Genomic DNA, 11,920 nt, shown 5'->3' with positions numbered 1-11,920 from the left:
CCTGTGCTGTGGAAGCTCCCAGTTTACACAGATGAAAGAAATTGCCCTATGGAGGACACAGTTACCATGACATTGGCCTCCACCTGTGAACCATTAAAGTTGCTGTCACATTGTCAGGATAAAAACCGCACTGTTGAAGGATCACTGGTCAGGCTGTGGGTCTGAAGGAAAAATGAAGACCAAAGAGCATTCTACAGAAGTGAAAGATAATGTAATACAAGTGCATACATTAGGAAAAGGGTACAAACTAATATCCAAGTGTTTGGATATTCCAGTGAGCATAGTTAGATCAATAATCAGGAAGTGGAAGCTGCATCACACCACCCAGGCACTGCCAAGAAAAGGCCATCCCTCAAAACTCAGCACTCGAACAAGAAGACTTGTGAGAGAAGTCACGGAGAGGCCAACAATCACTTTGAAGGAGATACAGGGTTCAGTTAATGGGGAATTTTATATATCCACACATAGATATTAGAAGGTATATGTTTTAAAATCATAAGGAATTAAGCATAGGCCCGCAGGCCCGTTGAGACCCTAGGACCCAGTCTCACAGAGAACCCTAAAAATCCATAGGCCTCAGAATCAGACCTGTGAGCAAGGGTCTATGGAAGCAGGCAAAGTAAACTCTGAACTCTTGTTTTCCTGCCGGAACTTGGCCGATGCTTGACTGATATATATTAATTGGTCTATTGTTTAAACCCAATCAGCATTTAACTGGTTAGCTGTGATTGATATATTATATTGTTTTGATCTTGGGAAATGGTTTCTTGTGCAGAGCAAGGATGCTGACTAGGGGAAAAATCTTATAACAAAAAATATAGTTTTAATGAAGTTTTAATGAGATTTAACAAAGATTTCTAAAATAGCCCAGTATGTTAGATTGTAATACAACTTTATAAGTGTGTTTTCATTGAGAAAAAGGTACTCTGAGGTGGCCTGCCTCTCCTATTTCTCTGAGGCTGAGACACTAGTTAGCCAGAGTCACCCAGCCTTTTCCCCTAGTCTCTGTGTGTGGTCTTAAAACGTAGCTCAGTGTTTTAAACATAATCCTCTCTCATAAGTAGTGTATTTTATAAGCTAGAAGTGGGATTTCTAAGAACATATAAGACCCCTATAGCTATTAAAACCTGTGATGCTCATGAAATTTCAGTTACCCTGAGTTGAGGTAAAATCCAAGCAGGTACACCTGAGCCTGCCTGACCCATCAGAAACAATGAAACAATGGATGTACCGGGTTTGCTTGAAGGCACATTCACAATAGTAACTGGTTTCAACTGGCCTAAAAGAGCATTAGTCAAGGGGACAGCAGAACAATGGGGATATTAGTAAGATGGACAGAAAATTGGAATCAGTAGTAGAATTACCTAATGCTTTCTGATTGGTTTGGAATGATTGCAGGAAGGAGGAACTGTGATGTTATGTGGGCAGGAACTTGTGGGATTGGTGAACTACTGTCACATGCCGTCAATGTTCTGTTGAAAAGAGCTTGCACACAGTGTCTCAGTGCACTCTCTCCTGGATGTCTCAGGGAGACTGACCCTGCATATGCTTGTAGAGAATAAAGGCCTACCTTTTTGCTTCAAGCCTGTCTCCAAATTTCTTCAAGGATCCTCAGCAAAGGATCCCATAGGAGAACATTCTTCATCACAGTGGCTGGGACTGGAGTAATGGTGTACCAGTCAACCATATCAAGAGCTCTGCCTAACACTGGCCTGTATGGGAGTGGGAGAATGCACAAACAGATGCCCACTATCTGCATGCTCCCCAACAGCTTTATGGGCTGAGGCAAGGCACTGCATCCAGTTCCTGCTGGGGAATGTCCCAGGGAAGTGCAGGATTCAAGGCTGCCCTCATACGAAAATTTTCATCACACCTGAGCCATGCAGGACCCATGTACTTAGAAAAGGCCCTGTGAATGATGCCCAGGTACTTAACCAAGGCAGGAGCTTTCTGTAAGTGGGCCTGCAAGACCACACCCATATAAATGGTAAAACCTGATAACCAGTTCCCCCCATTCCTATCGGCCTGCTTTCTTTTAATTTTTTCCTTGTCCTGGGACTCGGCAGTTTCTTTGCCCATAGGCTTGGACTCCCGGAATAGGAGGGAAAAAAGGTCCACATACTTGCCATGCCAAATCTTTTCTTTAGTGGCAGGGAGCAAATGGCCACCTAAAGGCAAAGCAGTTTCTGCATAAGGAAGGGCCCCAGCACTGTGAGCCTGGGACAACAAATAAGCTCTAGGAAAAAACTGAGATGGCTGGGATGGGAGGCCATAAGGGCCAAAACTGGGATAGAGGGTGCCACCCTGCTACACTTGCTCACTAGTGCAAATGGGGTGGAAAGGGAGGGAAAAGGCGGACTCTGGGGCCAAGCAACCCCCTGAAGCCCAATGGCACCCATGCCCCAGGACTGAGACTGGGAGGGCCAAATTGCCCAACCATCAGATGGAGTATAAGTTCCCCAAGTCACACCCTGACTGTGTGTTTGGAAGTCAGAACAAAAAGTAGCACCAAACTCACCACAGGAAGGACCTCAGGTTCAGGCCACTATTTAGCCTCCTGCTAATAAGTTGCAGAGGTACTTGCCATCATTGTGATCTGCCAGTGCTTTAATCCTGTTGGACAGGTCACACAGTGATTTACTTTTCTGACAACCTCTGCCTGAAACAGAAAGAGAATCAGACTTCTTAGTTTTAGCCAACTTAGCCTTCTTCCGCCTAGAATCCTCGAGAGACTGAACCTTAGCCACCATGAGCACAATTTGAGCATCTTCCTCTTCATCAGAAGGGGAAAGAACTGGCATGGGGTGTTTGGCAGGCTGGCGCTTAGCCAAGCCTCCCTTCTTTTGTGCTGCCTTTTTAGGTCCCATAACAAGATTCAAAATAGAAAAAGAATTTTAAAAAGCCTATATTTGTGAACAAATATTTATCTAGCTGTCTTACTAAATAACCAGGCAACCCCCCCCCCGCATTCAGGGAAAACATCTTAACAAATTATACTGCAGAACTAAGAACAATATCCAACAAGGATAATTAACTTGCTTATAATTAATATCTAATAACACACTTAATTTATTACTATTATAATTATACAGCCACAAGAGTGGCTGAGTGTATACTATAGCCAGCGTGAATTTTTCACATTCCGCAATGTTAAACTGAAAATACCCACCACACCATTCTGATGCTTCCCATAAGCTCATTTCAAAACAAAACCTTACAAAACGTATAGTTCTGAACTCAGAAATGCTTGCTTAACAACCTTCTAAATTTTCATGGCAATACATAAAGCAGTCAGAGAGAATAGAGAGTTCAAAGTCTAAAAAGAGAGGGAAAAACCCCAGAGCCCTTTTGGACTTTTTTCTGTCACAGTTCTCATAATCTGTTGAAATTCATTAAAAATAAGCCATGTTCACAGAGTACCTGTAATTCTGATATTGACCTTGCCCCATACTCTGACCTTCATCTTCTGCAGTTTAAAAGTTAAAAGAATGCCTGGCTTATTTTTAATTAATTTAAGAAATTTTGCATTGAACTGAATGATAGTGTTGAGCGTGCTCAGTAAGAACCAACTGTCATTGTTCTAAAGGCCAGACTCAAAGGTGCTGGGCTTGCCTAATAACAGGGTTACACCCATACCAGACTTTGATTTCACATGACACAGTCATGGCTTCCCTCAGAGAATCCTGGGAAGTGTAGTTTGTGAAGGGTGCTGAGTGTCATGGCCCCGTTGGAGGACTCATCAGACGAGGATGACTCGGGAGTAACAGCAGCAGACCCAGAAGCAGCAGAGCCAGAAGGAGAAATGGAGGAAACTCCCGAGAACCCAGCTCCTTCTCCCCCTCAGCTGCAGAGCACCCGACACAGCTGAAGCCCTTCAGCCAGACGCAGACAGTGCACAGGAGACTCCCCCCTCACCTACAGAACGTAGACAACAGAAGGTCAGGCAGAAGAGGGGCAGGCCTGTCCACTTAAGGCCAAAACGCTGATGGCTCACACCTGCTGACAAACCTGCTCCTTAAAAGACAAACCTTGGCTTCAGCTTGTTGTTGACTACAACGTCAGGCGTGGCTTCATGTGTTGCCAGATTCCCTGAATCTTATCTTGGACTGACCCTTTGGCAATTGAACCTGGACCTCTACTGACCTCGCTTCTGGACTTCTGGCTTGACACGTAAACTTGGAAAGGGCCTTGCCCTTATCACGCTTCATCCTTGTTAGCCTGGCAGATTTACAACCAAGCTGCCAGCTAAGGACTTTCCCGCCCTGGTAAATACCCAGGAATTTCCAGCCGCCGCCTGCACTGCTGTCTCGGTGCAGAGCTGACACTGAAACTCCTATTCCACTGACAGAGCTCCAGTGGCCAGAGTGGTTTAACAGTCAGCCACTCTGATTGAAGGTCTGTGAGGGGAACACGGCAACTCCTAGCAATTCTCAGCACCCTTCACTAACTACACTTCCCAGGATTCTTTGAGAGAAGCCATGACTGTCCAAAGTGAAATAAAGGCCTGGTGTGGATGTGGCCAGGGCCAGCTTTGGTTTAAATTTGGGTGGGAGGCTACATGTGCCTGCTGTAGAATAAAAAGGTGGAGGAAACTCTGAAAAGCAATGATACTGTTCCTTCTGGTCGGGTTTAGACTCACTGGGACTCAGAGCCTCTGCAGGGGTGGGGGACCGATTAGAATGGTCTGTCCCAGGAGGCTGATGGATCCGGATGGTTTCCTGATGGCTCTTGGAGATTTTCCTGTCACCTTGGCAGGCGATCCTGTCGAAGCCCTGGTTGATCTCTGGAATAGAGAAATAGCCAGGGCGGTGGACACGATCGCTCCCAAGCGTCCCCTCTTTCGGAGTGGAGCCAAACCGGCTCCATGGTTTTCCAAGGAGCTGGTGGTGATGAAGCGTGTGAGACGGGGACTAGAGCGATGTTGGCGGAAGACTCAGAGCGAAGCTGATCGATCTCGGACTAGAGCCTATTTGAAGGCCTACTCTGAGGCAGTACGGGCTAAGAAGAAATCTTTCTTCTCGGCCTCCATTGCGTCTGCTGGGAGCCATCCAGCAGAACTGTTTCGAGTGGTTAGGGGGCTTTTAAGTTCCAGCCCCCGTGAGGGTAATTCTGACCACTCAGCAGACCGCTGTCAAGAATTTGCACGGCACTTTGCGGACAAAGTCACTCAGATTCGCTGTGACTTGGACGCTAAAATTGATACAGTCTCTGAGGATGTAACCTCGGCGCCTGTTTGTCCAATTAAAATGGATTCTTTTCAACTTGTTCTACCCGAGGATGTGGACAAGATCCTTGGAGCGGCGCGTGCCACCACATGTGTCCTGGACCTTTGCCCTTCCTGGCTCATTAGAAGTACCAGAGGGGGACTGGTCGATTGGGTCAGGGGAGTAGTTAATGCCTCTCTACAAGGCAGAATTCCATCATGCTTAAAGGAGGCAGTTATAAGACCACTGCTGAAAAAGCCCTCCCTGGATCCCTCTTTACTAGGTAACTACCGGCCAGTCTCCAATATTCCATTTTTAAGCAAGATAATAGAGCGTGTGGTGGTCGCCCAACTCCAGAGATTCCTGGATGATACGGATTATCTGGATCCATTTCAATCTGGTTTCAGGCCTGGCTATGGGACAGAGATGGCTTTGGTCGCCTTGGTGGATGACCTACGCAGAGAACTGGACAGGGGGAGTGTGTCTCTGCTGGTTCTACTGGACCTCTCAGAGGCTTTCGATACCATTGATCATGGTATCCTTCTGGGCCGCCTTGCCAAGATGGGACTTGGGGGCACTGTGTTACAGTGGCTCCAATCCTTCCTGGAGGACCGAACCCAGAAGGTGGTACTGGGGGACTCCTGCTCGACCCCTTGGTCATTGACCTATGGGGTCCCTCAGGGTTCCGTTTTGTCCCCCATGTTATTCAACATCTACATGAAACCGCTGGGAGAGGTTGTCCGGGGTTTTGGGGTTCGGTGCCATCAGTATGCTGATGACACTCAACTCTATTTCTCTTTTCCACATGAAGCCAAGGAAGCCGTACAGGTCCTAAACCAGTGTCTGGCATCAGTGATGGACTGGATGAGGGCAAACAAGTTGAGATTAAATCCTGACAAAACAGAGGTACTCCTGGTCAGTCGGAGGGCAGATCAGGGAATAGGGATTCAACCGGTGCTGGATGGGGTCGCACTCCCCCTGAAGTCTCAGGTTCGCAGTTTGGGTGTACTCCTGGACTCAGCTTTGAATTTGGAGGCCCAGATTGCTGCTGTATCCAGGAGCGCATTTGCCCAATTAAAACTGGTGCACCAGCTGCGCCCGTTCCTGGAGCTACCTGATCTGACTAGGGTGATGCATGCCATGGTTACATCCCGCTTAGACTACTGTAATGCGCTCTATGTGGGGCTGCCTTTGAAGACTGTTCGGAAACTTAAATTGGTACAAAGAGCTGCAGCCAGAGTACTAACCGGGGCTGGTTACAGGGACCATACAACTCCCCTGTTACAACAGCTCCACTGGCTGCCAATTTGTTTTCGGTCACAATACAAAGTGCTGGTTTTGACCTACAAAGCCCTATACGGCTCAGGTCCAGACTATTTGACAGATCGTATCTCCCTATATGAACCTGTCCGGGATTTGAGATCTTCAGGTGAGGCCCTTCTTGTGTTCCCCACACCTTCACAAGCACATATGATGCAGACATGAGATAGGGCCTTTTCGGTGGCCGCCCCTAGGATGTGGAACTCCCTTCTGAGTGAGGTGCGATCAGCTCCCTCCTTGCCGTCTTTCCGGCGACAAGTAAAGACTGTTTTATTTCAATGGGCATTTGGGATAGAGAACGACCAGGATTAAGTGTCATAGGATTGGTGATTACATTATATGATTTTATTATTTTAAATTGTCTGCTGTTTTTAACCTATATTTTATGGTTTTAATTTTTCTCATAGTTTAATTCTTTTTTAATAATATACTCTGTATGTTTTAATGGTGTTGTTTTTAGTTGTAAGCCGCTCTGAGTCCTATTGGAAAAAGGGAGGGGGAAGAAATAACGTTTATTATTATTCTGAAAAGGAAAGGGGCTTCCCCTCTACCCAGTGTCCACCTACCCAATCTCCTCCCCTCCCTGCTCCTCCCCCCTGCTCCTCCCCTGGGTCAGTGTTGGACTATGACCTGGGAGACCAGGGTTCGAATCCCCACGCAGCCATAAAGCTCACTAGGTGACCTTGGGCCGGTCACTGCCTTGCAGCTTCAGAGGAAGGCAATGGTAAAACCACCTCTGAATACTATTTACCCTGAAAACCCTATTCATAGGGTCACCATAAGTCGGGATCGACTTGAAGGCAGTCCATTTCCATTTTCAAACATGATTGCACAGAAATAAATCTCATTGAACACAAAAAGTATGTAAATGATCAAACCCACCCTCCTTTCTCCTCCCTCCCATACCCTCCCTCTTGCCCCTCTCTCCCCATCCCCTCCTTTTCAATCCCCTCCCTGTCCCCTTCCTCCTCCCCATGGTCAGTTTTACCTATCTTAAGCATGATTGCATGAGAGTAAATACCATTGGATTCTATAAGCATGCAAATGATCAAACCTGTCCTCCCCTCCCCCTTCCTTTCCCCCTCCAATCCGCTCCTTCCCCTTCCTCCTCTTCCCCCATGGTCAATTTTACCTATCCTAACCATGATTGCATAGGAGTAAATCGCATTGAACGCAATAAGCATGCAAATGATCAGAGCTCTCTTTCCCCTCGCCTCCTTCCCCTCTCCTGTTCTTTCCTCCTCCCCTCCTCTCTTCCTCCTCCCCTGCCCACTCCAGCCCTCCCTCCCTCCCCCCAGTCAGTTTTACCTGTCCTAAGTATGATCGCACAGGAGTAAATCACACTGAACTCAATAAACATGCAAATGATCAAACATGTTGTCCTCCCCCCCCATCCTCTGTGGCCAGTTTCACCTATCCTAAGCATGATTGCAGGGGAGTAAATCTCACTGAACTCAATAAGCATGCAAATGATCAATCCATTCTCAGCAAACTTGCACAGGATCCCATTTCTTACCTCCTGGATTAAAAAGCAGAGAAATTCACTAATAGGCAAAAAACCTTGCTGTTTAAGAACGTACCTATAGCCAACAGATATTTCTATCAAACTTTAAAAAGCAGGGAAATTGGGCAGCTATAGTGAATGCACCAGGGGAGCAGGAGACCTGATCTCCTCTCTGAGATATTGGACTGTCCTACAAATATGTCAAAATGCAAACACCATTTGGGTTGGTCTTTCACAATCCAATCCACTTCCTGTGTATCTTGGAAGAATGTGGTAACCTGTGCTTCTGAGCATATGGTGAGTGGTGGCAACACCTGCAACCAGCCCAAATAATAGAAAGAAGGCATGTGCTATGCTGATCTTGTTTTAGCAGGGAGGAGGCGACATTGTTAAGACAGTCGATATAGTTCAGATGGTCACTTTAAATATGTCTGATCTACTTTGCAATTTTAGTGAAGTTTCCTATAGGAAATCATTTTCTTTTGTTTCTATTTCTGTGAATATGTGAAGTACAGCAACACTTTTCACTAAAATAACTCCAAAAATAATTGTGGAATAATGGCACTGACTAGTCTGCAGAATAGTCTCCAGTGGACATCAGGAGTGTCTCAGTTTGCACAAATTAAAACAGTGGGAGGTGAAATATATTCTAGCAAAATTCTAGGTGTGCTCTGTGTTTTTAATTAACAGTGCCCACCTTGCCTTAAATGATATGATAAACATAGCAGGCTCAAAACATGCATCCTCTTTTTACCAACAGCTAGGCAGCCTTTCCCAACCAGTGTGCCTCCAGATGTTGTTGAACCACAACTCCTATCAGCCAGCATTTCCAATGGTCAGGAAAGATGGGAATTGTGGTCCAACAACATCTGGAGGCACACTGGTTGGGAAAGGTTGAGCTAGAGTCATTGCCGAAGTAACAGCATATTGTAATCAGTCTGATTTTACATCAAACTGCAGTTTCAGATTCAACTGTTAATGCACCCAAAATAAAAATAGAACATAACCTCCAATTTGTAACACAAAAGGCTGTCTTCACCATCATATGACACTGACCAATAAAAAGGCTTTGAAATTAATAAAAATAAATTGGACACAGATTTGTAGGATGAATAATGAGGGAAATAAACTTTTCTAGTTTAGATTCTCTGTAGAAACATTAGTAATAGGAAAGAAGCAAAGTAAGAAGAACACCAACAAACATACAAAAATATAATTATCTTTGGAGATGGCAGGTGTTGCCACCACTCACCATATGCTTAGAGGCACATGTTACCAAATTCTTCCAAGCTACACAGGAAGTGGATTGGGCTGTGAAAGACCAACCAAACTATGTTTGCATTTTGACAAATTTGTAGGGCAGTCCAGTATCTCAGAGAGAAGGTCAGGTCTCCTGGTCCCCTGGTGCATTCACTATAGCTGCCCAATTTCCCCGCTTTTTAAAGTTTGATAGAAATATCTGTTGGCTATAGGTACGTTCTTAAACAGCAAGGTTTTTTGCCTATTAGTGAATTATTATTTAAAAGGTGAAGAAGTAAATAAGCTTACAGGCACCAAGAAGAAGTTAACACCCAAAATGTTGAGTAACACCCTGTTGTTGCCAGACAGGGAAAGGGGGGGATAACGTAACTGCTAAACTATTAAGTACTACTACTACTAACTTTACAAAGATAAAGAATAAATCACTTAAAACTAACACAATTCAAGAAGAAGAAACTCCCAGTAAAGCCCCTGAACCCTGTTATTCCCAGGGGAGGGGGGAGAGAGGAGGATATCACAGGAGCGGCAAACATATAAACAAAAGAGGGAGAAGGGGGGCTTCAACATGTAACAAGCCCCCCAAAAGTACGCTACAAAAAGAATGAGGGGGGAGTCTGCCTGCCCCAAGGAACCAAAGCAGGAAAAAGGCTAGGAAGAGCCCAACCTCTGTCAAAATCCCCCAGGGAGGAGAAGGCAAAATGGGTGTAAAGGCCCACAGACCAGGCTGGACAGCCCGGCAGAAGAGAGGCCCAACTGAAGAAAAGCCCAAAGAGCCTCACGTGTGCCAGGACTGCTGCTGCCGCCATCACCGCTCTGCTGATGCTGCCACATTTCTTCTGCCACTGCTGAAGGGGAACCCTCATAGCTGAGAGACGCTGCTAGGACAGCCTCCAAAAACACTGCTGCTGCTTGCCGTTGCTGCTGTCTCCGAGGTAAGGTAAAGCAGCTAGAGAGAAACATGCCTGCCCTGGCTGCCGCCAAAAACTACAATGAGCAATAGTAGAAGTGCAAGAGCCAGCCAATAAGGCAGCTCTGCACACCATCCACAGCAGAGTAAACATGTGCACATGGCACCAGGGGTCATGCCCCATCAAGGCATCATGCCCCACCCTCCTCACAGTGAAACTGGGGGAAGAAACCAGGATCACGGTTCTCAGGAATTTATTCCTGAGTCGAATGTGTACACAATTGTGACATGACATACTTTTTTCTTTGGATTATGCCAGTTGTATTTGAGTCCCATGAGGATTCCACCTGTATTACCATGGCTGTCATTGTAATGAAAATACATAAAATACTCATTTTGCCTCATTGGCGTCCTTTGTAACAAAACTGTACTGTTAACTGAGTGGCCTTCAGTACTTTATTAAATCAAGCGCTATTTCCTATGTTAGTCATATTCGGAGAAGACCCTTTGAAATGAATGGACATGACTAACTTGCTCCACTAAGTTCAGTGGGTTCACTTTCTCTGAGTAAAACTTAGTTCCTTGCGAGTTCTTGAGCTTTTCTATTCATAGATTTATCTTAATTTTCTTTTTGGTTCTCACATGTAGAGAAATTTCTATTAGATATAGTACTTTGTTTTTCACTCTTGTTAATAGGCATGTCAGACTATTTGTATGTGTACAAGAATTAAAGGCTTTCATATGAAAATGTTTGCAGTCACATATTTATTTTATTAATATTTCCATTTATAGACCGCTCTCTATCTGAAAGATCTCAAAGCGGTTTAATATAGAATATACAAGGTACAGTAAAAAAACATATCAGATTAATTTACAAAGCAAAATACATGAACAATATCCATATACATAAACACAGTATAAATGTTTGAGATTCTGCGTTACTCAGTGCAGGAAATCTCAGCCACAGACATGAATTTACAAGATCTGAACAGCTATTGGAGGTTGCTAATTCATAGGGTCGCCACAAGTCTTAATCGACTTGAAGGAACATAACATCAACAAAAGTAAATAAATAAATATTTATTTCATCTCGATCAGTCAGTGTATTCCCCTGTTGCTTATTCAACACCCCTAACCTTGGTTTAAATTTCCCTTTAATTTCTCTAATATTTTGGAATAGGGCTCTTGCTCTACCCTTTTTGTTGTCCTCTTCTATTTCTATACAATAACTATTGTAATAGTTCTCTTTGTCCCTATGTACTAGTTGCTGTATTGTTGCATTTAAGGTTCTAACCATGTTTCTGTCTCCTTTCCTTCTCTTTTTAAGCATTTTAAGAGTTTCTTCAGTCATCCATTGAGGTCTTTCTCTCTTTTTAACTAGAGGTATTGTTTTTTTTCATTCTTCCCTGATAATGTCTCTCACTTCACTCCATAGTTCTTCTGGTTCTCTGTCAACTAAGTTTAAAGCCTCAAATCTGTTTCTTATTTGATCTTTATATTCTTCTGGGATGTTAATTAAATTGTATTTTGGCATTATGATTGCTTTGTTGTTCTTTTTTAGCTTTACTCTGATTTTCATGTACTGCGTTCATGATCTGTACTGCGGTCTGCTCCTGGTCTTGTTTTCACAGAAAGTATGGAACTAGCAATGTGGATGATGCTAACTGGGGTAAGGGTGGGGCGATGAATATCATGGATATGAGTTTTTAAAAAAAAGAGAATGGG

Source organism: Rhineura floridana, chromosome 4 (genome assembly GCF_030035675.1).
Source record: "Rhineura floridana isolate rRhiFlo1 chromosome 4, rRhiFlo1.hap2, whole genome shotgun sequence".
Lineage (NCBI taxonomy): Eukaryota > Metazoa > Chordata > Lepidosauria > Squamata > Rhineuridae > Rhineura > Rhineura floridana.
Note: the sequence above shows the minus strand (reverse complement) of the source record.